Raw genomic sequence first — 26,820 nt, forward strand, 5'->3', positions numbered from 1 at the left:
AAATCCCCTCTGAGAGGGAGATATTTGAGAAGGAGGGAGGGTGGGAGCTCTGGGTAGCAGGGATGTCTAAGTTCAGAGGCTCTGAACTGGGAGTGGGCCAGGCCTGTCCGTCTGCCTTTCCCTCACCCCTAAGCACACACTGGAGCAGAGCAAGTGAGAGGAAGGTGAAATCCAAGGAAGAAGAGGAGTGTCAGGGTCCAGTGGGCAAGAGCACAGAACTCGCTGGCCACTACAGGCCCTTGACTTTTACTCTTGTGCAATGGTGAGCCACTCAAGAGTCTTAAGCAGAGGAGTTACAAGAGCTGAGCTATATTTGAACAGAAGCACCATGGCCACGCTGTTGAGGGAAGACCACAGGGACAGAGGCTGGAGGCTGGGGGGCAGACAGAAGGTTCTAGAATCATCGAGGGACAATGGAGGAGAGGATGAGGGTACTGGCAAGGGGAAAATTCATTGGATTAGGGATCTATTTGAGGGTGAGTCAGCAGGATTTGCTGGAGGATTGGATGTGGGGTGCGAGAGGAAGAGAAGAATCAAGGACTGCTCCCAGGTTTGGGACCTGAGCTAAGGCTGGTTAACATGGTTTATGGGACATATTTGGGTTAATGATTTCATTTCCATCTCACCATCAAGGCCTCATGGAGGTCGAAACTCCAGGGCTCAGGCATGAGAGCTGCCAGGCTTGGGTGAGAATCCTGCTTCTGGTGCTCATTAGCAGCATGGCCTGGGCCAAAGCCCTTGCCATTTTTGAGCCTCAGTGTCTTCATTTTACAGATGGAGACACTGATGCTCAACACATGAGTTATTGTGGGGAGTGCAGCACCAGGTGCCCGGGAACCGGTCAGTAGTGACAACTGTTTCTATTTCACCAGCACACCTGGAATTGGAACTTGGCTCTCTGCGCCCAGTCCCTTACTCTTCCCCCCAAGTCCTCTCTTCCTGCTTTCTGGACAGCGGCTAAGCCAATCCATCACTCTTGGGAATAATATTCCATTTTCAGACGTTTTAACTATACTTGATCTCACTGAAGACAAGTTTTCTTCAACCAATAGACTCTTTCCTAGGAGGTAGAGGGAGTTCCAGAACTGGGGCATAGCTGTGTGTGTGGTTGGTCATAAGGGGTAGGTGGCATTTGGGGTGACTTTTATTTGGTCTTGCCACCTTCCAGGCAGGAGCAACGTGCTCTAGACCCTTTTTCCCTCCTGGCTTAAAGCATTGGGTGGAACTGACCGGACATTTGAACACTTATCAAGCACAGCCTCACTCTGCCTGAAGATTTAGTTCTAACGTAACAGTACAGAGAAACATTTCCTCTCCCTCTTCTCACAGTTTAGTCCCTAGACTAGGAGATGGGAAGAAATGCTGATGCCATCACCCCTCAGGCCACGTGGGCTATAGGTAGATTGGCAGAGGCTAGCAGAAAGAGCACTGGCCAAGGAGTCCCAACCTTTGCATGTTCCCCAGCTGGGAGTCACAGATCACAGCAGCTCTAAGTCTTAGAGTCTTTGCCATAAAACAATATCTGCCGCTGCACCTCATAGAGAATTAGATTAGAGAAAGCAGGTCAAGGTCAGATGTCACAGGTCATGAACTACAACTTTATTTAAAGTTCAAGTGTGTAAACCATACACCCAGTCATCCTCTGCTCTATCTCAAATCACGATCTATGGACTTCCTTCATTAGGATTGTCTGGGGTTGCTCAATAAAATGGTGAATTCTGGGGCCTAGTCTGGCCTAAGCTTCCTCCCTGCCCACCAGCCTCACAGTTCTTGAACTCAATAAAGCTTAGACCCACTCGGCCAGGAGTTAACTTTGATGGAATAGGAAAAGGGATAAAGGACTTAATTGCACCCAAAGACTCGGCATTCAGATAGGTGCTAACCAAAATATACATCATGGACCTTATTCATCACATTTAAATCTTCCCAATGGGTGGGACATAGAGTTCTGTTAAAAACAGCTGGGTTGGGGCACCTGGGTGGCTCAGGGGTTGAGCATCTGCCTTGGCTCAGGTCGTGATCCCAGGGTCCTGGGATTGAGTCCTGCATCAGGGTCCCCTCATGGAGCCTGCTTCCCCTCTGCCTGTGTCTCTGCCTCTCTCTCTGTGTCTCTTGTGAATAAAGAAATAAAATATTTAAAAAAACAAAAATTAAAATTAAAAAACCAGGTGGTGAGGCCACTCGTCAGGATTTTAAATATGCAATGTGAATAGTTACACTCTTCCCTTCTGAAGGGAAATTTTTAATGTAGAATCTTTTTTTTTTTTTAAGATGAATTTCCAGTGTTCTTTCCATGTGTTCCTTATGCCCCCAGAACACCCAGCCTTGGCTTTTCTTGGTAATTTGCTAAGTATCACAAAATCAAGGACGCGCCACTCTCATGCCAGCATTTCAGCACTGGGCCCTTCTCCCACAGCCATTCCATCGCTGTGGCCAAATTAGCCATCACACCTGCGCTATTGATCTGGGCAAGCGCCCAGGGGACAGCCTGTCCTGGTTGAGGGCAGGCCCTAAAGTTCTTGCAGCACACTGACTCGGCAGGACCCAGATGCTTCCCCAGGCCAGATGGGCCCTGGGAGTTTCTAAACCCTTGGCCTGCAATCTTTTAACCAGATAATAGGCCCATCAATTCAGCTGCCAGTCCCAAAGTTTTCAGCTGGGCATCTCTCCATCTCCTCAGGAGACAATAAGCTTTGTGGATGCACAGATGCTGCAGAATCCATTTGGAATAAATTGAGCATGTGGCAGAGGAAAAGGGTAGGAAGGCTGCAGAAACGCCCAGCGGCACTTGCTGGGCGGGGGCAGGGGGTAGGGGTTCCTTACTTGTTAGCCACAGCTCCCCGGCTGCTCCGATCCTGTGGTCCTGGGAACTTCTCTCCAAGGACGAGGATGCCACACACATGCACACACTGCTGAGCGTTACAGGCACAGATGCCTGGGGTGACCTTAGGAAGCTATGTCCACTTAGGAGACGCAGAAACCTTGAGAATGGTGCAGAATGGGTGCACGTGTTGAGGTTGTCTAGATATTAGGGACCAGGGACCTCCAACAGCTGGTTTACATTTTTGGTTTTTGGTATTAATACCTTCATAATTGCCCTGGACCCATTTCGGGGGCCCTGACCCATGGCACCTCCCCATCTGGAATGCCATTCTTCTCCCTAAGTTCTACTCACGATCTTCAGGGCTCACCTCCTCCATGCTGTCTTCCTGGGCCACCAGAGAGCTCAGTGACCGCCCCCAACCTCCCTCCTACCCTCCCCCCAGCTCCACAAGGTCCTAACAGCCATCTCCCTCATGTCATTCCGTGCGTGTGACTCTGAACATTCCCAGCTAGATTCCGTGGCAGGCACCATGCCTGGATGTCCTTGGTTATCCCCCTCAGCACCTAGCACGATGTTCAGCCACGACAGGTACTTGCTCAACGCCTGCTGACTCATGAGCAAGGACTAGGACGTGGAAATAATCTTTAAAAATTGAGTTGGACAACATAATAGGCTTTGTGAAAATAAGATACTACCTGAATGACTGATGAGAAACCAACTTTGGCAAAACGAGCACAGTAGGATTATTCCATTATTATCCACCTAAAAGAAGTAGAGCCTAAGAGCAAATGAAAGCCCTTGGTGACATCAGTTTTTGGCAGTCCCCAATGGAAAGTGACCCTGCCAGGCCCTCCTCCCTCATTCAATCCGGGAACGCTTTCCATTAACGCTATTAACCCGACACAGCGGTCAGGGGCATCACGGGCCGGCCAAACACACTTGGTTCCAATTGCTGAATCATCTCCATCTTGTCTGCCCTCACTAATACCTTCAAGAATGAGAAGTAGAGGAAGGGAGAGGAGCACCAGGGACTATTCTGCTTTAGCCAATCCTCAATAGGAAACAGTCTGGCCCATTCCTTCTCTCCCTGCGACTCTTTCCATTAAAAATATTTCTCCTCCACAGCCATGTTTTCAACTTCTCGTATGATGAGCTCAAATTGAAATTCTCAGCCCTCCACCCTCAACCCTTTTAAGGGCGGAACTCACCCTCTTCAGTGGACAGCTTAATTGCTTGACATCAGCCAAGAGACCCAGGAACATTCTGACCTTCTGAAACCAGACTGGAAGATCAGAGAAGACTTTCCTTGCTGCCCCCTGGACTCAGCATTTTCAAGAGATGCAAAAAGACCCCAGGATTGAAGACAGAAGGCAACAGCAAGAAGGCAGTAGAAGTCGGACATAACCAAAGTTGGCAAATTCAGTCTTCTCTGGAAAATTAGAGCCAAGGGAATTCTATTATTTGGAGAACCTCTTCTCAAGGCAGGAAGCAGGCAGATTGCAAAGAAGGCTACACTGCCCTCTATTGGGGTCCTGCCGGCACTCAGCCAAGGGCTTTCATTCATGATCTCCACTGTCATTGTGCAACCAATATGGGAGCCATTAGTATTACCCGAAACACACTACTGAGACCAGACACATCAAGCAATCTGCCCAAGGCCGTGCAGCTAAGACACAGCACAAGCAAGGATGCTAAACCAGGGATAAACAACTTCAAAGTTCATTTTCTTGCCATTTATCTTTATAGATAAGCTTTCCTTCTTGGATTCAGCTTCCTGCTCTGAGTTGGCCAGCACTAAGCTCTATTGTGGTAGTTCTCAGAGCTAGCTACATATTAGATCATCTGGAGACAGGCTCTAGCCGGCCAAGTGCTCGAGCCCCACCTCTAGAAATTCTGATTTTAATTGATGTGGTGTGGATTCTGGTTTAGATAGGTTTTTAAAGTTCCCCAGGTGATTCTAATACATAGCCAGCAGTGAGAATTCCTCCTAGCTGCAGAAGAGAGGTAGGCAGAAACAGGTGGTCCCTCGAAACTAGGTTGCACTATTTAATGGAGAAAAGGTTCGGGGGAGGGGTTCACTAAAGAAAATCACTCTCGAAAGAGGTAGGCTCAATAATGGAAAGCAGCTATACTTGTGATGTTGAGGTAGGGTGAATAACTGCCCCCCAATGAGCTCCACATCCGAATCCCTGGGTCCTATAAATAGGTTACCTGACATGGAAAAAGGGACTTTGCAGATATAATTAAGTTAAAGATCTTGAGATGGGAAGAGTATCTTGAATTATCGGGGTCACCCTGCGGTAACCACAAGGGTCCTATAAGGGGGGAAGGGGAGTCAGTCAAAGAAGATGTGATGACATGATCCAAGCCAAAATCAAGAGTCAGCCACTTAACTGCCTGGGTCACCCAGGCACCCCATGTTTTATTCAGTCTCTTTTAAGGAGCTACAAGAGAAAATAGTCTAAAATGAGAGCCAGATACAGTCACTTATTCACTCAGCCAACAATTGTTGAGTACCTATTATGCACCAGGCCCTTTTCTAGGAACCAGGAACCTAATGATAAACAAGATCTGTTCCCTATCCTTGGGAATGTCCAGTCTAGTGATGTAAAGAGACATAGTAGATTTCCATAAGGACAGCAGGATACATACAATTAGGGTAGATAGGGTGTGACGAAGGTGTACATAGGAGAAACCTAAATATAGATCTAGGGGAGGGTATACCATGGAGGGCTTCCTGGAGAAAGTGACCTCTAAGATGGCTGAGTGGTTATTTCCCAGAGGAAGGGATAGGGTTATGGAGAGTTTTAGGGGGCACCAGCTCTTCCATAGTTTTGAAGTGAAGAGCAAAGAGTGTTTTTAGGGACCTGCAGAGACTCCATACAAGCATAATATGGAGGGCCAGACCCACAAGTGTGAGATGGTGAGAGGTTTGGCTGGAGAGCTGCTTAAGAACCATGATAAGGAGTTAGAATTTTAGATTGAGACAGTGAGGAGCTGTTGAAAGACGTTAAGCAGGACAGTTTTGTAATAAGATTTGAACTTTAGAAAGATCATTCTCAGGGGAGCAGTTGAAGAGGGACAAGATAAAAAATCAAAAGACAAACTGGGAGGCTACTGCAATAATTCTCAGGGAAGACCACGGATGTTGGAGCCAAAGTGCTGGCAGTGGTGTGATCAGAGGTGGATGGATTTAGAGACATCAAGGCAACAGAGCTGTAGCTGTGTTGTGAGATAAGGGAAGGGGAGAGAAATCTTGCCTTCCATGTTTGCCTTCCAGGAAACACAGGAACCAGAATTTTGGTTTTTAATTTGTTTTAAGATTTTATTTATTTATTCATGAGAGACACACAGAGGGGCAGAGACACAGGCAGAGGGAGAAGTAGGCTCCCTGGGGGGAGCCTGATGTGGGACTCAATCCCAGGACTCTGGGATCGTGCCCTGAGCTAAGGGTAGTTGCTCAACCACTGAGCCACCCAGGTGCCCCAGAACCAGCAGTTTGAGTGGCAAGTGATGTGCTCAACTTTAGACACATTGACCTAAACATGTTGAGGTGTCCCATGGGATCCTCAAGTGGTCACGTGCAGTTGGGAGTTAGATGTATGTCCCGAGTTCAGGAGAGAGATTTGGAGTGAAGACATAGATTTGAGAATCATCAGCCCATGAGTGGTCTACTTGAAATGATGGAAGCGAGGAGATCACCTAGAGAGAGTAAAAGCAGGAGTAATGACCTACGGTCAGGCAGAGGAAGAGAAGATGGTCAAAAAAGAGAGACTGAGGCTAACCACCCCCAGAGGAGGAAAAGTGGGAGACCATGGTGACCAGAATCCAGGAGGTGAGTGCTTCAAGGGTGGGACTGGTTCATGGTCCTGAATGCTTCATTGAGGTCGTGGGAGACAAGGACACGGACTTGATAAAACGAAGGCCATGACCAACTTTAGCAAGAGCGGTTTTTCAGTAGAGCATTGGGGGTGAAAAAGCCTGAGGGATGTGGCAAGAAGCAGGAGATGACAAGTGGAGAGAGCCAATGGGGACTTCTCTCTCGGGATGAGGACGTGACATTCTCACAAGAGCTTTGAGAAGAAGAGCAGAGAGACGAGGCAATAACTGGACGGAAACAGAAGGCGGACTTTTTTTTTAGCATATGAAAAATGAGAATATTGAGATGCTGTGAGGTGAAAGAAAGGGAGAACAGAAGGGGGGTAAGTACCGTGGAGCTCGATTATTCTCAGATTCCATATCTGTAAATTCTCCTGCTCAGTGGGATTTATTTGTAATTCCAGAAGCAATACTTGCAGGGCTGTCATGGTCATTTCTGGACACGCACATGCTCAGAGCAGCAAAAAGTTTGAGCTTCCCAACGTGCATATTCCCCACTGAGGTTGAGCCAGGCAGTGCTCAGCCTTCTTGCTTCCGCTCTCATACTGTAAATGCTTTCAGACCGCTGTGTTTTTTCACATTTCTGTGCTTTTTTTCTTGCCAATGTCACTGTTTAAAATTGCCCCACACGTGAGGCCAAGGTGGTGTCTAGGGTTCCGAAGTGCAAGAAGGCTGTGATGCGCCTAATGGGGAAAACACGGGTTAGATGTGCTCGGTTCAGGCTTGGATTACGGTGCTGTCACAGTGTGTTCAATGTTAATGAATCACCAGTGTATTTTAACAGTGTATTTCTGTTCCAAGACAAAAACACAGGTAAAACTAGGTAAAAAAAAAAAAATATATATATATATATATTGATTGATTGATTGATTGTGTATTGATTATGTCTTGATAAGGCCAAAGGCTCCCAGGAACCTAACCCTGTATCTCCCCTGGAAGGGGTGGTTCAGGATTCAGTAATTCATTGTTCATGGTGACTTCACAGAACACGACTATGGTGAGTAAACAGGAGTGGACTCGACAAGAGAGAAGTCAGAAAGAGTTCTCAGAAATGAACGTAGGGGGGCACACTTTGGGGGAATGGAATGGTCATCTAGAGTCCCCAGGCTTGTCATCCAATCAGTTCACTAGACCAAATAGCCCTTTCAAATAAAAACCCAGGGAGATTGCTGTCAACTGGGCTTTGCTCAGAACAAGCAGTCCTGGGATGTGATGAGGGAAGGATGGGTAGTGGAGGAAGTGGTATCAGTAAGAGGACGACATTGAAACAAAGATGTGGCAAAAGAGGGAGGTCTCATTTAGTTGTGCTCTCTACAAGGTGCAATTTATCAAGCTAAAGGGGTGGGGGGGCTTTTTTGAGGATTTCCTGCCTCTTCTGATGATGCCAAACTTTATTTTGACCTCTACCCCTACTCTAAAACAGTACAGTTTAATCTTTACTTTGTTCGTACCTGGCTTGAGGAGGAAGTTAATTTCAGACCACTGAGACTTGGCATTACACAGTAATCTCCTTTTTATTAACTCATCTCAGCAGTTGAAAGCATTGGAAAACACTATAAAAACATTGCAAACAAAAAACAAAAAAAAAAAAAAACAAAACAAAAAACAAAAAACAAAAAACAAAAAAACAAAAAAAACAAACCTTTGTGACCAAGCATGTATCCTGTGGGAAACATTTAAGAACTTTTCCTTCCCACTGCCCTCTTCCTATATTAGAAAAATAAAGCTTCTCTGCTCCCAAAGTGAGTTCAAATAAAGGGGAAGCACCACTTTGTTTTAAATGGTGCTGTGCACATTTTGAAGATAGAAGCAGCAGGGCTTCAGACAGGAGGAGACACAAGTCCTCGGATACTGAGCACCCTTGCTAGTCTAGGTGAAGTTACCACGAAGTTCTGATAGTGGGGGAGACTGACACCTGATATATTTGCACGTCGGGTCACAAAAGGTGAGTGCCTTCTGTTGGCAAGCGTAGGGAACCACACTTGGCTGACCCCAGTGAGGTGTGATCTATGATTTACCAGGGAGGCTGGGCCAAAGCTCACTCTTGTTCTATCTGGAGAAAAAAAAATCTTTTAGCAGACTGACAAGGTGAACAAATTCAGCTTATTCTTTAAACCAAATACACTTTCCCTTGGCAGATTATAAATTTAACAGATTGGTGATACTCAAGAACTTTTTGATTTTTTTTTTAAGATTTTATTTATTTATTTGACAGAGAGAGAGCAAGAGAGTGAACATACAAGCAGGGGGAACAGCAGGCAGAGGCAGAGGGAGAAGCAGGTTCCCTGCTGAGCAAGGAGCCTGATGCAGGACCCAATCCCAGGACCCCAGGATCATGACCTGAGCCAAAGGCAGACGCTTAACTGACAGAGCCACCAGGTGCCCTTGATCTTTTTTTTAATGCACAGCCTTTATTTTTTTAGAGTGCTTCTAGGTTTACAGAAAACTTGAGCAGAATGTACCCAGAGTTCCCATATTTTCCTTCTTCCCCTCTGCACACACAATTTCCCCTGTTATTAGCATCTTGCACACCCCTGTGCAGTACATTTGTTACAATTGACTAATAACACGTTATTATTAACTCTGGTCTATAGTTTACATTGATTTGCTCTTTGTATACAAAATATCCTTTCAATCTGTTTTAGAACCAAGGAAATCATAATAATAAAGCTAATCATCCAAAGAGGTATTTCTAGGTCGTGATGCTCTATTGCACACATCATTAACTCATCCTTACCATCTTGAAAGATAGGCTGAGACTCTTGCATAAGAAAAGGAACTGAGGTTCAGAGTCCAGTGACCTGCCCAGGGTCAAATGGTTCTTGAGTAGGAGAGACAAGATCAGAACCCAGGTCTTCTTACTTCTTTTCCAGTTACTCTAATGCCACTTTTTAAGATGCCACTCTTAGCCTCATTCCTCAAATCCAAGTTTACATGTCTAAGCAGAGGATTACGATGCACACTGCTAATATTTCCACTGAGAAGCAAAATGTGAGAAAGTAAACAAGATGATACTTCCTCAAATATTTGGCAGGTGAGTGCACGCAAGTGCTAATTCACCTTTTGGGCTTAAGTATTTAGGGTCCATACTTCCTGCTAATTTATGTGTCTGTTTCCTCTGCTCTACAGGAAGCCTTGGGAGAAAAGGAACATGTGTGTCTTGCCCACTGTTGTCTCTTGGTTGCTAATATATTACCTGGATCATAATAATGCCCAAACAGCAGTTAGTAAGCAAATGAATGGAACGGTGGTATATGAGTATATATGGGTGTGTATTATTTATGGATATGTTATACGCATAGAGGGAGAGGGAGGGACTTATTTATTACGATGTGAGGAATTGACCCACATGATTATGGAGGCCGGGAAGTCCCACGATCTGCTATCTGCAAGCCAGGGACCAGGAAAGCTGGTGGGATAGTTCCAGCTAAAACCTGAAATGCCAGAGAACCAGGGCAACCAATGGTGTAAGTCCCAGACCAAGTCCAAAGGCCCGAGGACCAGGCATGAGGGCGGCAGAAGATGGGTGTCTCAGCCCAGGCAGATGGCAAATTCGCCCCTTCCTCCATCTTTTTGTTCTTTTTTTTTTTTTTTCCATCTTTTTGTTCTATTCAGGCCCTCAGCCGATTGGAAGTTGCCTACCTAATTGGGGGTAAGCAATCTTCTTTACTCAGCCTACTGATTCAAATGCTCATCTTCTCCAGAAACCCCCTTAAGGACACGCCCAGAAATCATTTCACCAGCTATCTGGGCATTCCTTAGCCCGCTCAAGTGGACACACGAGATTAACCGTTTGGATATTGTTATCTGTGAGAAATAGTGACCATACAGAATTGTCTCTGGAATCCCTTTTTGAAATGTTCCCTTTTGCTTTTCTGGTCATTTTCCAACTACTATTTCATGTGACCTTTTCTACTTCTTCTGATATTTTAGTCCTTACGATTTCAACCACATCCTGTAATTACAAGATAACTTGAACTGACACCAAATTTCCCATTCTCTTTTCCTGCTACTTAACAGGGTTCAGGTACAATTTACCGTTGCTCTTAAGATAATGTTTATACCTTTGGGCTGCTTCCAGTCCCCAAATCCACATGCATGTGGACATGTCCATGCAAAGAGCTTTTGCCTGGTACCTTCTCCTCAGTTTGAAGGGCAGAGGGAGGTGATAGAAGGAACACCAGGTAAAGAGGAAATCTAAGTTCTAAATCTGAGCTGTGTTTGCAGCTCCTTCATGTAATGGAAACTTGTTTCCTTTTGGCTCCTTAACCACAAGAGGGAGATAATATCACGTATTCTTAAGACAACCCCTGAAATAATTTTCTTTTCCATATAAATGATCACATAAGGGATGTTAATACCCTTGGGTATTTCATTAGTTGTTTATGAGTTTTAGTAAACATTGAATCCAAGGTCCTAAAGCAAAGATTACAAACTGGTAGCTCCAGGGACCATCGTGAGTCAAAGAAGTGTCCTGTTTGTCCAGCGGTGCTGTTTTTTAAATTGTAATTCAGTTACTAAAATGCTTAGACTTTGAGAGACTTCACGTGAAAATTCTGGCTTCCTTTACAAATCTGGGGATTTGGCACTTCTAGGCCCACATCGCTGTTTGGCAACAGTGGCCAGAACTGAGCGATGATTGCCTCCTGGTAAAGACACAAGGGCCTCCCTTTCCCAATACCACTACACACACACACACACACACACACACACACACACCTACTGTGTAATCACACCCAGTCTGTGCCCTAGTCCCCACCACTCCTATTTGATTGTACCCAGCATGTTTGACTTCCTTATGTTACTCTCTGGTTTCTGAAGGCATTTCGAATTTGGCAGTTCCTGTTTTAAAGGGTTGTTACCTAGCATGTAGTTGACTCCCCTGGGTAAGCCACCAGCCTGAAGGGATATTACACAGCCTGTAGTTGATCGATCCTATTCACGGAGTTCCAAAGAGAAAACCCCTATTACTTGATAATCCACTAGAACAATACAACCTCTCTCTTCTCTCCAGAAAATTTTCCTCACCATAAATAAACCATTTAGAGCGAGATGGTATCTTACAGCCCATCTGGTCCAACCTACCCTTACGTAATAACATGAGAAAACTAACATACCAGATGGTGAAGATGCCTGCTTAAAGCCCAGAGGCCCAACAGAACTGGAATCAAGAGGCAGAACTAAAATCAGAACCAGCCTCCTGGTGGAAGGCTTTCCAGGCGGCCGCTTCCCTTCCTTTTCCAGGGTGGCCATAGAAAGCAGCTGCTTACTTTCCTTCATGAAAAGCATGCTAAGCTTGGACTCAAAGACAAGAAATGGGTTTTTTCATCTCTGGTTCTAGGCTTTAGATTCTCAGCTTATTTGCCTGACTTTAATTACCACGAGGATTCTCTTTTGAACCCCGTCCTCATTTCCCAGGGCTGCCATCACCAGGTGGCTTCATACAACAGAAATTCATTCTCTCGCAGTTCTAGGGGCCACCGTTGTGAACTCACCATGTCAACAGGGCAGTGCTCCTTTGAAGTCTCTCGGGGAATCTTTCCTTGCCTCTTCCTCGAGTCTGGTGGCCCCTGGAAATCCTTGCATTCCTTGGCTTGTAGCCACACTGCTATAACCTCTGCCTCCTTCTCTTCTCCATCATCTTTAGGACACCAGTCATTGGTTTTAAGCACGCATGCGTGCACGCAAGCACACACACGCACACACAAACACATACACATACACCATCCCCCACCCGCAAGTCCTTACAACTTCATTTTAAGTAATCAATTGAATCTGCAGGGACCTTAATCCCAAGCCAAGTCACCTGCGGAGGTTCCAGATGCGCCTGAGTTGGTTGGTGGGAGAGGGGGAGTAAGGAAGGGGATGATCCATTCAAGCCACTACAGACCCTCTCCAGATTTTACAAAATTGCAGGCCAATCCACTGAGGCTGATTATGCCATGGCTCCTGCATGCTCTCTCACCACTTCTGTAGGCTGTCACGACACCTGCTGTTAAGCTAACATCTATACAGACCTTTGTTACCTTTCAGGTTCTTTAGGTCTTTACCTGCTGTTCTCATCATGAGCAGAGATAGAGTGCAATGGTCATCACTTGGACTTTAGGGTTGGGTGGGACCGGAGTTCTAGCTATTTGGGCTTTAATGCTCAGCTTGCCTCCTCATGGTTGCAAGACAGCTGTCTCAACTCCAAGACCACTCCAGTCCATTTAGACTTTTCTCAGATCCTACTGGCCAAGATGGAATCACCCAACAATGTCCTAGCTCGGGATTCTGAAACTTTTCTGTCTCAGGACACCTTTTACACTATTAAAAAGTATTGAAGACCCTAAAAAGCTTTCATTTTTGTGTTAAATTTACTGATACTTACCATAGGAGAAATTAAAACATTTTAAAACATTTAAAAATGACAAGAGTAAACTCATTACTGGTGAAAACAAGTCTTTTTATGAAAAGTAACTATAATTTCCAAAGAAAAATTTAGTGGGAAGAGTGGTATCATTTTCCATTTTGGAAACCTCTTTGAAGTCTACCTTAAGAAAATTAATAGAAGGAAGCTATATTCTCCTATGTACTTCTGCACTTAGCCTCTTGTGATATGTTCTTTTAGTTGAAGAATGTATGGGAAACCCAGGGCATACAGATATATAGTTTAGAAAGGGAAAAGTATGTTGACAGCTTTTTCAGATAATTGTGAATATCCTTCTTTGATATTGCACCAAAACTTGACAAGTAGTAGTTTCTTAAAAGTTAGTTGCCACGTGGAATCCAAAAACATACCAAGGAATTTTCCATACTTGATTACCTTAAAATCTTGTACTTTAGACTTTGTCACTTAGATGTTAGTCATTTGGAAAATATTAGTTCACTGAGTTACACAGATCTTCCACATGTTGACACATTTCCTTGTACAATATAAAAATATTACATTTATTAATATCACTACCAATCTCATTCTAATTACTTTTGGAAGCTCGAATTTTATTATTGGCAGCCAATGTGGTCAGTTGTTTTCCTAGATATGCTTACCTCACTTCCTTTTTTGGAAATATTTCTTTCAAATACCTAAGCCTGAATAATTATCATTCGCTCATCACTTGTTTTAAGTTAACAGTGGTGTTCTATGAGAAAACCAGCTAGCTCAGCTTGCAACTCAGTTGCACAAATGCTTTTCCTTGGTACGATTAGCATTTGCTATGCAGTAGAAACACTTCATGAGTACTTTCCAGGTCAAGGGTGGCAAAGTAATAAAATTAATAACTTTTACTGCTCCGGGGACATTCTTAAGTAACATGCTTTTGTATTACTCTGTGTGATGGTGAAGACAATAGTGACTACTTTTGGTGCCATGATTCAAGCTAAGCCACCAGCAATCTTTACCCACCATTGCTTTTGCAGCATCAGTGCAAAAGATGACATGGGGAAAAAGGCAAATAACATCTTGAAAAGATTATATATGTATGCTTTGTTGAATCTGCATGTTCACTGGGGGGTATATATACCTTGAAAGCATGCTTGGCACAGAGAAAAACACTCCTTGATGTTGGATATTGTGATAAGTATTAAATCGTACATGAGCAGTTTGATTTTCCTTCCTATTGCCTCCTTTCAGCAAGGTTTTTTGTTTGTTTTTTAGTGACTAATTTATTTGATCTTCTCAATACCCTATGAGATATAATAGGTACTTTTCCAGAGAAATAGGTTAAGCAACCTAAGATCTCCCACAAATTAGGGGGGAATGACAACATCACTCAACATGATTTAGGGCCCCACACCTAGTCCTATGGCCAACCCAGGTCTAATAGATGTCTTCCCTATAGACCTCTGGGCTCAAGAATCATAGCTGGTGAAATCATGTCAACTCAGACCTCTAGAAGCTTCTTCAGACAGTTTGATCCAGAAGTAGATAGGATAAAAAAAAAAAAAAAAAAAAAAGAAGTAGATAAGATATTCCTAGTTTGCTTTTTTTTTCCTCTGTGCTGCTAAATATCTCTTCCTCGTTGGCTGAACATTTCAAATGAACATTTTTAAAATTCTACCTCTGTGTTAAATTATGTCATGAGAGAGCCTACATTCTTTATTATATTACTTTATCTCCTTACAGAAATGTATTCATTAAGTGGGTACCATACATCACTGCTCTTCAGGTGTACTTTTTTTTCATATTTTAATATATTCTAAATTAGAATGCATCTTCTAGTCTACAGGAAGTCATTATTTGGCAGTGTTTTCCCTTTCTTAGTGATACATAAAATAGTGGTATAGCTATTAGCAATGGCGTTTAGAGCCAACAAAATATGGTATTTAAAAATCTAACTCGACTTTTCCAGCCCTGACATAAGAAATAACTATTTGAATACCATCTCCACACTTTCTGCAGAATTATTGTTATGCATCCTGTGTTTTAGCATTTGATGCCTCTAACACAAATCTGCCACAATAAATCTCAGAGTTCAATACTAGGAAAAGCCCTTGTGTCTCTCACTGAACCATCGTGCCTCTCTTACTGGGTAGCTTGTAACCTTTCTTTTTGATGAAGACAGCCAAGAAGCTCAGAGCTAAGTATTGTGTTAAGTTACAATAGTCTTCTTTCTTCAACCTAGGTTCTCTCTTCTGAACTTCATTTACCATCTTTACCCTTATTTGATCATGGTGAAGAAGGTCCTGCTTAGTTCTTTTTCAGAAGTGGGGCACAACGTACCAAATAGAACACACAGGTTTTCTAGAATATATAAACTATGATTGAAATGCCCTCCTAGACCTGTGATACGCAATCTTTGTTTTTGCATCTACACATGTGTGATACCCTCTTGGCAATTACCACCTCATGACCCACAGCGAATCAGCACGAGGGTTGAGGGAAGGAGAAATGCAACAAATCTGCCTAGAGAAGTGCATTCAAGGCCCTGAGGGCTGTGCTAAGAGCCGCTTATGATCTTAACCTACCTCTATCCCTGCTTTTGGTCATCTTTCTATGCCCGGGATAAGGATGTGCACACAGTAATGGGTTAAAAAATTGTACTTGAAGATGATTGAAAATAATGTAAAGTTAGGACTACAGACTTGGGCATTAACATTGGCAAGAGACCCTAGCAATGAATGGCTCCAAGGTTTAAGCTTTATCAGCCTCTAGGTGGGGTCATGTGCATTTCTTGTTCTAGCCAATGAGAACAGAAGTACTGTGTGACACCTCATGGAAATCTCCTTAGAGGGAAAAAAGAAGGCCTCTCTTCTTTCCTTCCTCCATTCTGCTGCCTGGAACTCACCTAAGATGGTGACGCCTCCATCAACCAACTTGGACCAAGAAAATGAAGGTCACAGTTCAGAGAGTAGGAAACAAATTGAAAGAATACAAGTCTCTGGTAACTGTGGAGCTGCCTACAGTGCTAGGCTGCCTCACTCCCAGACCTCTTTTTTTGTGTGAACACCCATAAAGCCTTGGGTGTTCAAACCACCTTCCTGGGGTCTCTCTTACTGTCGGCTAAACATAGTTCCTTACTGATACAGCATCATAAAATGAGTCATACAAGGTCATAGATGAAGGCAGGGATGAAGGTCATCAAATAAGTCCAGGCCTGGAGGTCGAAAAGCCCTTTTTCTGGTCTTTGCTATGATAGTTATGCCTTGAGCTTGCTTCGTGAATTTAAGTAACCCACTTAACCTCTATTTACTTATGTTTCCTCATTTAAAAAAAATAGAACTTCCTCCCACAGTTATGATGACTAAATGATATACACATGGGAAAGTCCTTTGAGATGGCAAAACCATTCATCTTTTTTATGGTTAGTTGTAGTAGTGATGCACTATGGAATAATCTTTCTGTTATTCCATTTCCTGCCAAATGGGCTCAATTCTAGACTCCCATGTCCTGGGCAGTGGTGTTGACATTAAGATAAAACCATGGTGGTTTTTGGAATTGTTTAACTGAGGAATAGAAGGTGGGAAATAAATAGGCATTGGAAAAGTCTTCAAATAGAGAGGTAGTTGCTAAGAGTGATCAGCTGTTTTCTATAACCCCCAAAGATAGCCTGTGACTAGGAGAATAAGAATTTCCTGGTTGGGTACTGTTTTGGAGCTGGTTCTCTATAAGTAGAGATCGGTATTCTTATGTGAGAGATTTCAGGAGAAAGATGTAAGGAAGTTAGGGAAGCAGGTGAGAGCCAGAGAAGAAGACAAAGATGTGGGTTCAGAGTGAGTCTAGCCTCAGCCTGACGCCACAGGGAACTCTGGAGCCTGAAGAGCACCAAGTAATGTGCCACTTGAAGGAGGCAAGGGGACCAGGCTTGTAGCAGTCAGTCACTGGGACAGACCACCCCTGAAAGGGAGAGGGAAATATAACCTCCCAAGTGACCATGAGTGAAGAGGCCCTCACTGGCCAAAGACAATGCTTGAGAAAGAGTGCAGCTGACATTGGATAGCAGCCAGTACTTAGAGCTGCTGAGAGATAGAGGCACTGGCCCAATGAAGGGGAGCTGGTGGTGCACCCCAGTGTCTACTAGAGGAACAGAACACTGAAACGGTAGAGTGGGTTCTGGAGGAAGCATCTGGCTACCTTTCTAGGGACACTTAAAAATAGAATCAACTTGGGATACCTGGGTGGCTCAGTTGTTTGAGCATCTGAATCTTGATTTTGGCTCAGGTCATGATCTCAGGACTGAGGGATCGAGCCCCAGATTGGGCTTACTCCTCAGCGGGGTGTCTGCTTGGATTCTCTCTCTCCCTCTCCCTCGGCCCCAAAATGACTCTCAAATAAATAAATCTTTAAAAGACATAAGAGGGGTACCTAAGGGTGGCTCAGTGATTGAGCATCTGCCTTTGGCTCAGGTCATGATCCCGGGGTCCTGGAATCAAGTCCCACATTGGGCTCCCCACAGGAGCCTGATTCTCCCTCTGCCTATGTCGCTGCCTCTCTCATGAATAAATAAATAAATACAATCTTTAAAAAGAAAAAAACCAAATCACCTGTCTGGCAGAGTCAAAATGATTGGGCTTGCCATGAAGAGATGAGTGGATGAGACCCCTTCACAATAGATTATGGAGTGCTGCAGGTCTGTCTTCCTGCATCCTGGGAATTCAACTGCAAATCTGACTGAAATGAGAATGTCTGGGACTCAAGAGCTCCATCAGGCAAATGCCCACAGACAGAGGGGAGAGATGAGTCAGAGGGACATTTTCTCCTCATTCCTTCTTGTCCCCCTCCCCCCCCATAATCAACGCCTGCTGTCAGAGGTAGTGTGGAATGATCACTAAGATGGCAAGCTCTACCGTTAACCCCTGTGGGTTCTGCCCTTGGACTGGTTAAGATCCGTAAGCCTCAGTTTCTCCAGCTGTAAATAGGGACGATGGTTGTGGCAGAGGCGGCTGGCTGGGTGCCCATCCACAGTGGAGACGTGTGGCTGCCCCGTCGGCAGGAAACGACGGTTCTAGTCCCCATCACGGGCACATGTGTCTTATGCTCGCCATCGGAATGTGAGTGGGAGTGATCGTCTCTGATCAGAGCCAGGAAGGAGTAGGTGATGCCCCCACCAACTCTTTCCCCCACTGACACCTGAAAGGAGAGAATTTTGAAGCCCCTAGAGGAGGGTCAAGGCTTAGGTAGAAGGAACCTCAATTCCTATGTTACACAGAAGGCTGCCTGCCCAGGATTACTCAGGCTAGATGGAAGTGAAAGGAGAAATCAACTTCTTTCATGGTAAGGCACAGTGATGGAGATGATCTCTGTAAAGAATTTCAGGCCCCTCAATGATCTCCATCATCTTCTCTCACTATGTACCCCCAAATGGCCATAGAGTCTGTGTGAGAGCACGATGCTGATGCCTCTCAATATTTGGCTAAAGAGTACGCAAACGGGGCTGAAAGACGAATTCCCTAGCCCCCCTCAAAATCTGAGATACAGAAACTCTGGAGTCACTGTTGCTTAGCAACCTGACAGCTAAGCAGCATTTATAATTGTTGGTTCTGAGTATTATCGGAGAAGGGATATAATTTTTTTTATGGAAACAGTAATGAGAAATAGTTAATTGAATGCTTATGGTATAGTTGATGCTGTACTAAGAACTTAGGCATGCTATTCATTTGATTCTAATCATAAACCAATTAAAGTATGGATGTTACTCTTCCCATTTTACAGACAAGAAAACTGAAGTTCAAAAAGTTTCAGCAAGTCACTGGGTTAGTAAGTGGTAAACTTGGATTTGAATCCAGGTCTGCTCAGCCCCAAAGCCTGTGTCCTTTTGTCTCTAGGACATAACTGGTCCCAAGGCTGCCCCTCAAAGCTAAGGGCTCTGGCCACTGGGGGGGGAAATTTCATTGATACAAAGCCATAGCCAAATCCCTGTCCCTTGGTAGATTTTTTTTTAATCTCCCTTAAATCAACAGGCCATCCAAGATGGAAAGTTTTGTTTAAGCCATAATTTACATTGGTCACCCAATGGTGACATTTTTAGTTTTATGTTAATTTCAGCCCCTCCCCACCAATTGGCATCATGGGAAAAAAGGGACCATAAAAAACGTATAAGGGGAGAGCTGGGAGGGCTGAGTGATTCCCCCTCCCCCAAGATGAAAGACACTGTCCTCAGAGGTTCCCTCTGACTTCCCAGGTGAGCTCTTGGCATGTATGATTTTCACTGTAACCCTTCAGAGCTCAGGGCTCTGACATGCCCGACACTACACAGAAGGGTGGCCCAGCCCAATAAGCTAGATGAAGACAATGCTCTGTGTCACTCTGGGAAAGGTCCAGGCCTCTCAGACCATGACTGCACCTGTCGCGGGGTGGCCCAGTGTGATGGACCTCTGCTAACAGTATGTGATGAGGGAAGGGGTTGCAGGGTGGGGGGCTAAGGGCCGTCTCATCGGAAAGAATGAGCAGGCAATGCTCTCTCCAGAGCGGATTGCACTTGCCTGAAGTCCGCCAGGCTCCCCTGTTCCTGTGATGGTCATGCATTTTAAGCCTTCCCAGCTGGCTCTGCCGCACAACTTTGGTCACGAAGAGCTGCTGCTCTCAGGGCTCCATTTTGATCTTGCTCTTTAACAGCAACTCAAGGCAAGGGAAACAAAATGTTACAGGTGCCCACACTTGGCCTTTTGGCTTCGTGGATTTCTCCACGGCGCTGGGGGCTTGAGGGGTCATTGAATCATGCTTCTCCTCCCCTCTGGATTGGGAGCTGATGGAGAAGTTATTATACACAAGGATCGAGTATCACATGAATGGCGTTCTCGCCAGGAGGCTGCTTGAAGACTTGGCTGGGATTCAAGGGCAACAGAAACGTCTCCCCCCCACCCACCCGGAGCTGGATTGAAATCGCACGCTGCTCCCAGGGTGGGTGGCCTGGGCCATGGCAGAGTGGGGGGCAAGGGAAGGGGTGTGGGTGGCGCCGGTGGGCCAGCAGAAGGTGCTCTGCAAGACCAGCCTCATGCCCTCGCCCTGTTTTCCCAAGGAAGACAAGAGAGAAGGGGGTCAGGCCTTTGGGGAGGGCTCCCCTCTCCTGTAGCAATCACGCGGAGTGGGACACACCAGCTTCCCCCCCAAGGGGCTGCTGAGGACACAGAGAAAGGATCCCCTAACGGGAGAGGCGGTGCAGAGCCCTGCAAGACCATGAAAGCCCCACGCGGGCCCACGCGGGCCTCGGAGGCAGCCTCGCCATCCCCATCTGCCAGCTGCCCCAGGTCTCCTATTTCAAACCAAGACACTATCTAGCTTTGTCACTCTTGGCTTAGGAGCTGGGACACCGCGGGGCCTCTGTCAGGGGCTGCAGCCAGCGACCCCTCTCCCGAATGCAGGATGTGGCCCTAAGTAGAGGGTGACCTTCTCAAGTACTGCTGTTCCCGAGCCTGCTGCACTTCCCTTCTCACAATGTGAGGCGCCCGCCCGGGGTCCCTGCACCTGGGCCCCGCATGCTTCTCTGAGTGGCGCAGCTCTCCGATCCGCTGGCATTTCACAAACAGAACATTATTCTAATGACTCCAGGCTATACCGGTGGGCCTTATTTTTCTCTGCCTTTTCTGCCCCCCTGTACCTTGGACCCCAAGCCCCTACACCTGGTCACTGCACCGCCCCCAGGAGCCCCGGGAAGGCCTCTCCCGGGAACCTCGGGATCTGAAGACCCTGGTCCTGGCCTAGTGTGGCCCTGGGGTTTGTTCGGGTGCCCGAAGTGTCAAAGATTTCCAAAACAGGCTTGACTCACGGGTTTAGGCCATGTGGTTTTCTACCCACCGTAAGTGATCGCTTACTAAAAAGGCTCGCATGTTTCAATCAGTGCAGCGGCCCAGGCAGGATGGGAATGTGCCAGAAGGAGTGGCTCAGGCGCAGAGGTTTAGCCAAGTTTAGCGAGGGCCAGCGCGGCCGGGGGGTCAGGGGGAGCCAGCTCCCACGGAGCCAACCGGAGTTGTAGGCAAGTACCCGCAGGCTGAATAACCTCCGCGCTATCTCAGATGTGCCTCGTTTCCAGAAACTCCAGAAAACAAAGGGCGGGGGGGGGTCTTCATATACGTGATCTCTTCTTTTTAATGCATCTTAATGAAAAGATACCCTGGAAGGAGTCTCTAAAACCGGCCTCAGCCCACCCGAGTTCTGGCCGCTGCGGCTGTCACCTGAGCGGCCGCAGGTCTTCCTTCTGGGCTCCTGACCCCCGCCCTCTCTCGCCCCTCGGCTGCCAGCTTCAGTCTCGAGCACCCGGTCTAATGTCGTGTGTGTCCGGGGTGAAACTTGTCCCAGGCTCACCTTACCGAGTGGAGGACCAGCGCCTGGTGTTGGCCCGAGGCCTTCCGCGAGGTGGCACTGACCCCGCTGTCTGGCCTTGGCCTGCCCCCACCCCCAGCACCTGCCCTCGGCCCCCAGGTGCGGCTGTATCTGTTCTCCAAACACACCCCTCTCCTCTGCCCCGACAGCCCCCAGCTGCTTGTCTGAAGAAGCCCCAACCTTCTCTCTGCTGGCAGTTTCTCTATTGCGTCCTCTCTTCCCCTGGCATCGAGCACAGGGTCTTACGCATCATGATGGCTCAATGAGTAGTCATTGAATTGATTCAGAGTCGGGGTGCTTTACTAATTACGGGCACGGATACACTCACTTCCCAAATATTCTCCTTTTTTTAAGATTTTATTTATGTGAGAGAGAGAATGAGTGGAGGGGAGTGGCAGAGGCAGAGGGAGAGCAGGCTCCCCCGCTGAGCAGGGAGCTCTAAGGCAGAGGTGGGGCTCTATCCCAGGACCCCCAGATCATGACCTGAGCCCAAGGCAGATGCTTTACCGACTGAGCCCCCCAGGCACCCCCTCCCAAATATTTTCTATCCTATATTCAGAAATTGTAATCTCCATTCCAAATGGCACAAGGAAGAAAACTTCAAGTCTTCAAGTTCTAGAACAGTTTGTGGTTTTGTTCATCAGATTTTAGGAAGCTAGAGCGCTGCGGAGCTGCAGGGTAGGAAACAGAGCTTAGCAACTTAGTGGGCATTTGAAGTTAGGTTTGAATCCTTGTTCCATCCCTGACCACTTGTGTGACCTTGAGAAAGTTCCTCATCTCTCTGAACCTCAGTTCCTCATCTCTCTGAACCTCCGTTTCTTATCTCTAAATAGACACCCCCACCCCGTATTTTATAAGTTTCTTTGTGAGAATATTAATCAGAAAGTTTCTATTAAGCACAAAGTCGGTACGTAGTATACAGGAGGTATAAATCATAGCTGTCCTAATCATCCTTATCCTACCAGAAGATCAGCTTCTGTAATTATCCTAACACTACCCATATTTTACTCCAGGATCAATCACTGCATTTTTTCATGAGTCTTTATTGAGGACCTGTATATTTACCCACCATGCTACGGATGGTGGGGGCAAGGAGAGATGGAGATCCAAAAATCAAATATGACCAGATTATAATCTGTTTGACGCTAACAGCATAAGACTGTTCATTGAACTGTGCTATGGACAGGTGTCGAAGTGTACCTTAAAAAGAAAAAGGGATTTCCTTAAGCCAAAGTGAGGTGCAGTATAATACGGCAGTGAGAAGCTTCCATGCTCGGGGCCTTGCCGTCCCCACGCTGGGCAGAGACTGACCTGAGCACTACCGTGACCCTCTGCAAGGGCTAGCCCTTGGCCACCCCCCTCCTGCACTTGGAAGGGCCCCGAGCCTGGCTTAGTGCTCTGCTGCCGTCACCTTGCAATTCTTCATCCTGCTCCAACAGGCTCTGCACCTGCATTTTGTGCAGGGCCCCACAAATGATGTAGCTGGTCCTGCTTAGAGGAACTGGAGGGGTTGTGCCAAAAACATGCTCTGTCCCCAGAGCCTAACACATCATGTGACATACATTTTTTTTGTTGTGGTAAAATATACGTAACATAAAGTTTACCATTTTAGCCACTTTAGACTTACAGCTTAGCAGCATGAAGTACATGCACGCTGTTATGCTGCCAACACATCATCCGTCTCCAGGCCTTGTCATCACCCCCGACTCAATACCCAACAATCGGCTCCCAGTCCCCGCTGACCCCCAGCCCCTGGTAACCACTGTCTACTCTCTGCTTCTATGTACTTGACCATTCTGAGCACCTCACATAAGGAGAATTATCAAATATTTTTTCTTTTGTATCGGTTTTGTTTTGCTTCATGTAATGTCTTCAAAGTTCACCCCTGTCATAGCCTGTGTCAAAACTTCGTTCTTCTAAGAGGCCAAGTAACATTTCACTAGGAGTACAAGCCACATCGTGTTTATCTATTACCTGTCAATGGCCATTTCAGTTATTTCAGATATATTTTTAAAACAAATATATAGGGTGTCTGGGTAGCTCAGTTGGTTAAGCGTCTGCCTCTGCTCAGGTCATGATCCCTGGGATCCTGGGATCGAGTCCCATGCCGGGATCCCTCCCCCACAGGGAGCCTGCTCTTCCCTCTCCCTCTGCCTGCTGCTCCCTCTGCTGTGCTCTCTCTCTGTCAAGTAAATACATAAAATCTTTTAAATAAATAAATAAATAAATAAAATAAAAAATCATATATATATATATGATTTTTTAAAACTTCCTTGAAAGTTTTTCCATTTTACAACATGCAGCCTAAACCTTGATGATGATGGGGCTGATTTCTCTCAGCACTCGTGAGCTAGCCAGCACTTCCTGCTCATATAGCCTAGGAGATCTTCTGTGATCGTGAAGAGAAAGGCACAAGAAAGAAGAAAGGTAACCTCTCTGGAGGTAAGCCTTTGGTCACACCTGGGTTTATCAGCAGTGTATCAGAAATGTCCACTGCACACCCACACAGCCAGCAGGAACGTGAACCTTAAAAAAGTTTGCATGGATGCATTCATCAAGAGTTTTACAGCCCCGGAGAAAACCCAAATCACGGTATCAGTTGGCCTTGAAGCTGACTCAGGCAAGTGAGATACGGAGCCTCTCTCAAGGAAAGTTATTTTTTCACTCCCAGAGCTTGTGGTGTATGCGGGATGAGGTGTGGGGTGAAAGAGTTGATGTGAATGCTCGCATCTGTGGCCTATCTATTAATGGAACATGCCAACCTTGTTACCATATTGTATTTACTCAAGTCGGTAAAGGCCTCAATAAACCAAACAACAATCCAAACATTGAACAACAGTGTCTGGTGGGGTCTGGTGATAGTTTTCCTTCTTTCCTATTTCTGTTCATCTATCACATATTTGTAGAGCACCTACTACACATGTGGCAGCCATCCTTTTAGTCACGACAAAAGTGAGCAAGCCGGGGAAGGAGGCCATACACTTGCAAACAATAAACAGGCACATAAACAAGATGACTTCAGAGCGTGCCGGTCCTACCAGGGACATAATGGAGGAGATATGAGGGTGAAGGTGCACCACTTCCTTGTTTGGACTTCCTCCTTCCTATCTCACGTGTTCAGTAGTAGCTAGATATTCACATCCAACGCTCTGAAGAGAAATCTAATCTGGAAATAGAGATTTAGAACTCTGGGTGGCACGTGAAGTCATAAAGGGGGATGAAGAATCTTGGGGAATTATGTGGAATAACAAGACCAAACACTGATCTCTAGAGACATCAACATTCCAGGGTGAGCAGGGTAGGAAGAAACAGAAAGGGAGAGCCAGGCATGTCCAAGGAGAGGGAGAGTCTTTGGAGAAAGGGTGTGGCCAACAGGGCCAACCAGAGATCCGCTACCAGAAGCCCCACTGCAGATGTGGCTGGTGATTCAACCACTGGCTGGCACTGGTTGTTACCCAGGCAACGGCATCCTGTTCTTTGAATAGGTCTGGTTTTGCTGTGTGGAGGTAAGGGGAGGGAGGGGGAACGAGGAGATGGCAGGGGTGTAGGACACAGAATCGGCAAAGGTTTCCCGATGAAGATTAGCCTCAGCCAAATTCTACAGAAGTTGGCCAGTTGCCAAGATTGGAGGAGAAAATATTCCAGACAGAGGAGTAGCAAGGGAACATCCTGGCAACTGCCTGTCCTCTAGTGTGCCTGGACTGTGGGGTACGTGGGGGAAAGTCATGAGCTCACAGAAGACTCCAGTGTGACAACAGGACTTTCCGTCTTATTCCAGAGTTTACGTTTTCTTTCAAGGCAATAGGGATCCACCAGGACATTTCAAGCAGAGGGCTGATCTGCTTAAATTTGCATCTTGGGCTGATCACCCTGGCAACAGAGAGAGGCTGTTGCATTAATGCAAGGTGAGAAATTACAAAAACCTGTGGCAGTGAGGGGGGATTTGTGATATACCGAGGAAGAACTTTCAGGGCGTTTACATTTACTGGCAAAATTAGATGTTGACACCCGAAGTCAGGCTCCATGGCCAGGACTGCTAGTAACAGAATTTCTGGTCATTAGCTGGGCACATGGCTCCCCAACATAAGAGCTGCGTGTCCCACCTTCCCTGCAACTTTTAGGGCCACGTGACTAAGTTGTGTCCGATGACTTGGAGGTGCATGAGTCACAATCTGGGAGCCTTCTTTGTAAATCACCTACTCCCTACCCTTTGCCCCTCTTCGTTACCTTTTCCTCCTTCCTCATGGAACTGGGGCAACCATCTTGGACCATGAGAGGACCATGACCTTAAGAATAGAGGTCAAACATAGCAGAGAAACAAGACAGAAGGAGTTTGGGTCCCTGAAGGCTTCTTGGAGCAGAGCATCCGTGTTGAGTAAGGGACAGGCAGGGCTGGGGAGGGAGGGTTAGGTAGGGGGCCATGGAATCAAGCTCACAAAAAATCGCAAAAATGTGGAGATGAAAGGAAATCAGAGGTAAACAAACCAGACCATCTTGTCCCAGGTGTCAGAGGTGGGGTCTGGTTATAACAGCTACTCTACTCAGGACCAACAGAGAAATACTGGATCCTAAAAGGGAAATGGGCCATTAAAGATGTTATCTCCAGGCCTTACTCAGTGGTGCTATCAATAAAGATGTTATAAGGATTTAGATTCCCTGGTTAGTTTTCAATAAAAGACCCACCCTACAAGCCCCCAGTGGCAGCCCTGTGGGGACCCCTCTCACTCCTGAGAGCTTTCTCAGTATCCTCGCTTAATACCTGCTATTTTACTCACTCTTCTTTGTCCACGAGAGATTCATTCTTTGACTCTGTGAGACTAGAACCTTGCTCTCCGGCTTCACTGTCAAACCAGGAGCACCTACCTCCAGCACCTACCTTTCATGGTAGAGATAAACTTTTTTTTTTTAATTAATCTTCTTTTAGACATTGTTATATTAGACCTCGTTTAACTAACAGATCTCCTTTTTAGCTGTTCATAAAATCCCAAACTCTGGGAGCCATTATTCTGTACCCCACCTCAGCTTTTCCCACAGTCCTCCTTTTGTCTCTAGTGAATTTCTGGATCCTTGGCACTGAACACACAGCCCTATACCTAGGAGGTGTTCAGTAAACACTGGAGGAGGAGGCAGGACCAGAACTGTCTTCTTGTTTTCAGACCTTGTGAATTCTTGGGTCGCAGGAGAAATTTGCAATGTGAGTTTCATCATGCCATGCCGCACAGTTACTGCCTTCCCAGGGCATTCGCCCAGGAGTTGCAAGGAGTAGGGAGGAGGCTCCAGGAAGACTCTGACCCCGGGTACCTCACCTGGGGATAACCAGCCTCGCAAACCCTGACTCATCTGCCCCCGGGGGGCCCCGATTTGCATCCGTTTACAGCAG

General features: G+C 46.1%; 1 long non-coding RNA gene across 2 annotated transcripts; it reads left to right on the forward strand.

Annotated features, from left to right (window-relative positions):
- Window positions 1-407: 407 nt before the first annotated feature.
- On the forward strand, window positions 408-9,964 carry LOC144281638 (uncharacterized). Of its 2 annotated transcripts, none has more exons than XR_013350072.1 (3): window positions 408-476; window positions 9,577-9,737; window positions 9,833-9,964. It is a non-coding gene; the product is annotated as an uncharacterized LOC144281638 (long non-coding RNA). The 2 variants fall into 2 exon arrangements; XR_013350071.1 differs by having other exon boundaries at window positions 465-550.
- Window positions 9,965-26,820: the final 16,856 nt, after the last annotated feature.

Source organism: Canis aureus, chromosome 13 (genome assembly GCF_053574225.1).
Source record: "Canis aureus isolate CA01 chromosome 13, VMU_Caureus_v.1.0, whole genome shotgun sequence".
Lineage (NCBI taxonomy): Eukaryota > Metazoa > Chordata > Mammalia > Carnivora > Canidae > Canis > Canis aureus.